Source organism: Melanotaenia boesemani, chromosome 13, assembly GCF_017639745.1.
Source record: "Melanotaenia boesemani isolate fMelBoe1 chromosome 13, fMelBoe1.pri, whole genome shotgun sequence".
In the NCBI taxonomy this organism is placed as follows: domain Eukaryota; kingdom Metazoa; phylum Chordata; class Actinopteri; order Atheriniformes; family Melanotaeniidae; genus Melanotaenia; species Melanotaenia boesemani.
In genome coordinates, this window is record NC_055694.1 from 32,507,948 (window position 1) to 32,514,509 (window position 6,562).

A 6,562-nucleotide genomic window follows, 5' to 3' on the forward strand; every position below is an offset into this window, starting at 1 on the left:
GTGAAGAGGTCTCCAAACATGATGATGAAAGTTCAGCTGTACCGTAAAAATCTGCATAGTTAAAGTCTAACCTGGACTATAAGGACTAAGACAGAGTACAGTCCCAGGCTAAGTCTTGACCTCTGACCTGGGTTTTGTTTATTTATGTTTTTTTTAGATCTTTGTGAACCTGCACAAACCTGCAGAGTGTCTAGATACCCTTTAAAAGGAGACACCTAGTGTTTTTACATCGATGAAATGAGGCTATATTATGTTTAAATGTTCTCTCATATGATACGCTTCTTTCATTACTGCACAGCTCGCCTGCAGGTCATCCAGTTGTCCTGCAGCAGGGTCAGGTTCATGCTGCTTGTCAGATGGACATGATCTTACACCTGTGACCAGTGATCCCTTCTCAGACCAAAACCTTTGACTTTTTAAGGTACATATTTTATTAATCACTCAAGAACCTCAATCAGTCTATGCAATGTAAAACAGAGTGAGGAGCTCTGAAATCGAAGCATCTAAAGAAAATGTCTCTTTTAAGAGTATCCACACACATGCTTTTCCTGCAGTGTCATGACAACATGGGCAAGATTAAAAAAAAACATCCAGAAGCAAATTCCGTCCATAAACTGACAGAGATCCCAATCAGTGACATACAGCTGGGGAGGGCGTCAAAGAAGATGTTATAGCAGTCAACTGAAATGTTCTAGCTGTTCCAGTGAGGAGAGATAAACTGAAAGAACTGGAAGTAAATGTATTAACTCAAAATAAATTAATTTAAACTATTTGTTTCTGAATCAGATGAGCAGATTTGGGATGCTGGTGGATCCTTCAGATAAGACTTCTCTGGAATCAGGAGGAGGTGGAGATGAGGAGAAATGACCAGATGAGAGTTTTAAAGAGCAGCAATCAGGGTGACTGACTCATTACCATGTGGGTAAATAGAAGTGCTGACATAGTAGAAATGAAGACACAAAGCTTATGCTGCACATCCATTCCTAGCAGCAGTTCTGTATCTGGTCTTTTACACAGATGTGAACACGTGATAACTGCTTTAAACAGCTGGATGATTAAAATGAAAATTCTCCTGGTTATGAAACATTTTGTTTGTACACTGAGGTTCTGTGAGGTTCAGGATACTGTGTACTGAGCTGTTAGCGCCCTCCAATGTTCATTTAATGGTATGTCAAGATGCAACACAGGTTACCATACATCATACAGGACAATTACTTGGAAAATATCTAAAACGTTTAATGAGAAATGCAAATAAATACAGAGAGGTAAAATATTTAGAAATAATATAAGTCCTATGCCAACCTAAAAACAGCACAAAAGTGTGCTTAAGGAAAGTTTCCTTTAAATTAAAGTTGGAAAAAAGAAGAGTGGAAGGGTTGTCTGGTCAAATTTGTGAGGATCTGCTCTTCATTGTTGTCAAGAAGAGGATGAATGTGTTCAACTGTAGTCCAGAAGCATCATGTGTGAGATGCTTGGAGATATTAAGGTCTGCATAGACTGGTGTCAACCTGACCTGCAGACTGGACTAGTGCAGCAGCAGTGATGATGTGTAGAAGAAGAAAGGAGATTATTGTACCTACCTACCTACCTACCCACTCCAGTTACTTATTCTGCTTCCTCCACCTCCTCCCTCCTTTAATACATTTTACCATTTTTAGCACAACCAATTCTAACAGGAATTCTGTTCAACTTGTATATGCTCCTTTTAGGTCAAATATTACAGAACTTTAGTTTTAATTATCAGTTATGCAGACAATACACAACTTTGTGTCTCTGTGACCAAACTGCAGCCCAATAGACTTATTGTGTCAGAGTCTGAAGCAATAAACACCTGGATGAGGGAGAAATTTCTACAATTAAATGAAGACAAAACTGAGATTATTCTGTTGGTAGCAAAGAGAAGAGGGTCAGCATTGGTAAACACCTGGAGACTCGGGCTCTTAAAATCACCGACCACGTTGGTAACCTGGGAGTGTTGATAGACTCAGACCTGACTTTCAGCAGCCACATCAAAGCTTCACCAAGAAGCTTTGTACCAGCTCAAAAACATCAACAGAATTAAAAGTCTAGTCTCCCAGAAAGAACAGGAGAAACTCATCCATGCATTCATCTCCAGTAGGCTGGATTACTGGTCTTTTAACAGGACTTCCTACTGTCACAAATATATCAGAAACCTTAGGATTGGAATAACAAGATTACAGGGAAATGTTTCAGAGTTAAAAACTCTGGTCTTAGGCAGTCGGCTTGTCTGTGAATGCAGGAGAACAGGGGGGAGAACTTTGAATACTCAGGAGTTAAGGTTTTTAAGTAAGATCACAATGTACCGGCAGGAGGGATGGAACCCAGGCGAGGGTGCTGAGAGAGAGAGCTGTTTAGTGGAACCTCTGCCTGGAAGCTGAAAAAGAGACTGCTGAGCCAGAGGTTAGAGTTAAAGTGACTGAGGGATCTTAATGCTGGGTTTCCCTGTCTGGGATGAGCACTTCATAAAGTCCAGTTAGTCCTCCTAGAGATCCAAAGAGGAGTGAGTAATGTCCATAATCCAAAATCTAATCATAGAAAATAGAAAAAAAATCCACACAGACAAAAACAGAATTACCAGGCTGGGGCAAAACTCTGGGAGAAAACAGGTCCACAGGCAGGAGAGAAGGCAAGAAACGTTCAGGAGTTAACACAGACCACCTGGCAGGGAGCAGGAAGACTCCTGCTTAAATAGGGAGCAACACAGATGGAAAGCATCAGCAATTAGAGCAAACCAATCAGAATCAGAGGTAAGATGCTTTCAGAGGTGGCTGGGAAATTCCAACTCCCGCCTGACACTGTGACACCTAACAAGAGAATTAAACATCTGCAGCTCATCAAGATGCTGCTACTAGAGTTTTAACCAGGACTAAGAGATCTGAACACAGAATAGATTTTAAAACCCATCTGATCGTTTATAAATCCCAGAACGGTTTAGGCCCAGAATACATCTGTGTTATGTTCAGAGAATATAAACCTAGCAGAGCTCTTAGATCCAAAGAGGAACAAACTGCCAGTGGAGATTTAACTTTCACCAAATGTAGACATTTTTAAATCCAATTTAAAAACTTGTTTTTCTCATGCGCCTATGCATGAAATCTGAAGGTAACTTTTTAATTTATCTTGCTTTTAATTATTTTAATGTAATTTATTATTTTATTGTGCTTTTTGTTGCTGCCTTTTACTACTTCTGAATGGTTTCTTTGCACCATCTATAATGCTTTTAATGATTTATGTAAAGCACTTTGAATTATCCTGTATATGAAATGTGTTGTACAAATAAACTTGCCATGCCTAGATTTATTGGAAAGGACAGTCATCAGCTTCCTAGGAGGTGGCTGGGACTTCCTGGGAGTTTCAGCAGCATCGCCCTCTGTGGACAGATCACCAAGCTTCAGCTGCCCCTGAAGTCACTTGAGGAGGAGTTTAAGGTGACAAGAGCAAGGACTGGCAGTTGCCAGGAGTCCTGGTGGGTTGTAGACCAGCTGAAGTTCCCCCAGCACATCGTTACAACCACCCTAAGGCTAAACATTCCCCTGGTTTCAGAGGAGACAAAAGTATCGTCCTGAAGAAGCGACAGTGCCGTGGGAGAACCGTGTGGGCGAGGCTCATGAGAAAAAGAGGATTAAATACGAAGAGCTGGTCATCGATTGCTGCAAGCAGGGCTGGATGGCAAAGTGCATGGCTATTGAGGTTGGATGCAGAGCAATCACTCCACAAAACCTTGAGTGCCCTGGGAATCATTTGAGTGGAGAGGAGAAGAGACATTAAGAACATCATGGAGGAAGCAGAGAAAGCCTCAAGATGGCTTTGGATTAGGCGAGGAGATCCATGGGGGGAAGCGAATGCCACCTGAACACAAGCCAGGTCTGATCAACCACGGCTGTGTCACCTGGCTGAAAGACCCAAAACACCCGAGGACCCCAGGTCACATCACTGATGATGTGTTCAGGAGCATCCAAGAGATGTATTCTAACAAAAAACAGTCATGCTGTGGTGCACGCTGTCACCTGTCAGAAGGTTGTTGGTTTGAATCTTATCTGTAGAATTTGCACATGTGTGTTTTCCTCTTGCTGTGCTCTGGTTTCTGCCCATAGGCTGTTTGGTTATTCTATGTAAAAATGCCATCAGAGTGTATGTAGATGGTCATCTGTATGTGTGTGTGTTTCTCCTGGGATGGACTGGTGACCAGTACAGACTGGATCCCACCTCAGCCAGTTGTGACGAGCTTCAGCCTCCACAATACTGCACATATTTACTTCATTTTCCTTCACCCTCTTATTCATACAGTCTGAATTTTATTTTGTTCTTTTGAAGACATCATATAAATTTTCTGTAGAAAACAGCAGCACAGTTTTATTTATGAGCAATTAGTTCATAAAACAAACCTGCCATATAAACCAAACTTATTTTTATTTTGTGCAGGGATCGTCAGATTTCTTGTAACACTGAATCAATTCTTTCTATTTATCTGTCCAAATATATAAGTAAACAGAAGAAAAAACTAAATTAGACAATGCTATTGTTTTCTAATAGGACTATATGAATTGCCATGTGAACTGTTTAGGCTTTAGGTGTGATGAATTGTTTGCTTGGAGCTGCGATGCCATTTTCAGTGACAACAAAAAAGACAATATTTGAACAGATGATTATTTTCCAGACTTTTTGTTGGTTTTCTTACATCCTTTATTCTCTAGAACAGTGTTCAGCATTTCTGTGGGAGAAACCATTTTAATGAAGTATTAGCAAATTGCAGAACATTTCACTGTATTAAAGAGAGAAAGTCTCCCTGTACTGTGGAGATATGCCTCAGACATAATATAGAGACTGTAATATAGTAACATTAGTTGTTTAGTAAAAAAAATCTATACATATTAATTTGAGTTATTGGGATGTTAAATATTAGAAAACACTGAGTGAAGACATGTTAACTAAAATAGTAAATATTACATTCTAACTCTCAGATATTCCCTTTTACACACCACACAACAGAGATAACACTGGTTGTAATTAATGACAAAACAAATAAATGAAAATGAAACAAGACTTGAACATTCAACTGTTTATGAAGCTAAACAGAAACAAAGAAGAAGAAATGAGCTGAAGCTGAATTTATGTTTCAAAGTCAGACCGACACAGAGCCTTCAGTGTAGCCTGATGTGATCTAACAACACAACAGCTGCGATTGGTCAGCGTCAGGGTTAGGAATTTCCCTGAGGATGAAGAATATTAAATAACCAGCGGCTCTCATTTTCAAAAATTCTGCCAGTTTTCTGGTTTTGGTGTTTCTTCTAAATTCTAGGAGAATTAGCCTCTCACCTGATAGCACCTGGGATTAATTTCATTTTTTTGTCCCAAACAGTACCGGTTGTCCAGTTTTATGGGGTGGAGGGTTTATGACACCTGATCCAATGTTAAGGGACAAATTCAACTAATTTCTACACACACAACACAGATACACTCAGCACACACTCATGGCAAGTGTGTAAGCCAATAGCTAGCTTTAACTAATAGTTTTATATAGTAGCTTCTCCTAGCAACTTTCCTGCTAGAAGAAGATAAAAAATATATTCAGGTTGAACTGGGAGGTCTAAATTTCCATGATACTTGAAGGAAATAATAACTGGAATGTCCCCTCAAGTCAGTAGTAGTTTGTCTCTATGTTGGCCCTGTTAAAGACTGGTGACCAGCCCAAAGAGTACCTCGCCTCTGTCCTAGTAGCTACTGGGATAGACTCCAGCCTCCTGTGACCCCACGTTAGTGGTGGGCGGTTTGATCCAAATATTATTTAATATTGATATCAACATTAGTATAGAAAAAGATCAATACTAGTGTGATAACAGATACTTTAATGTAAGGCTTGATAACTGTCAGAATCATCATAAATAAGGAGGACCAAGTGGCTTCTGATGGATTCGGCTCACAGCTGTAACAGGGCACCTACTTTCCAAAATCAGTGTCTCTCATTGGGATAAAGCCAAATTCAGATGGTAATGTGTAAAAATAAATAAATAAATAAAAAATCAAAGCATTAAATCCACAGATCTTTGTGGATTCTCTTGGTGTTAACACATTCATTTTGGCAGCCCTATAAAAAAGTATCAGTATCGGTGATACTAGCCCTTTATTTAGTTGGTATCGTACTGATACCAGATATTGCAGTATCCCACACCCCTACCCTGCACTGGAATAAGCAGGTGTAGACGGTGGATGGATGGATCCCTCAAGTCGAACCATTTTCACTAACCCTGACCTCAAAATCCAACAAGGCTACCTTGTGCAGAAAAAGTAATAAAAAACTACAGAAACTGTGAAAATCAGTTACAACCTCATTTTATGAAGATTGTACTGCAGAGTTCTCATGGGCAAAATACCATGAAGCTTACTGTTATAAACCAGGATGGTCAGTTTGTTTTTTAACCTGATCATTAAGTAAACACCACGTTTTCAAACTTGTTAGTGGAACATGATTGGCTAACTTCCAGCTCTGTTTCCAGCTCACCAACATAAATAAAACACAGAGATGATAACTTTGTGCTCAGTC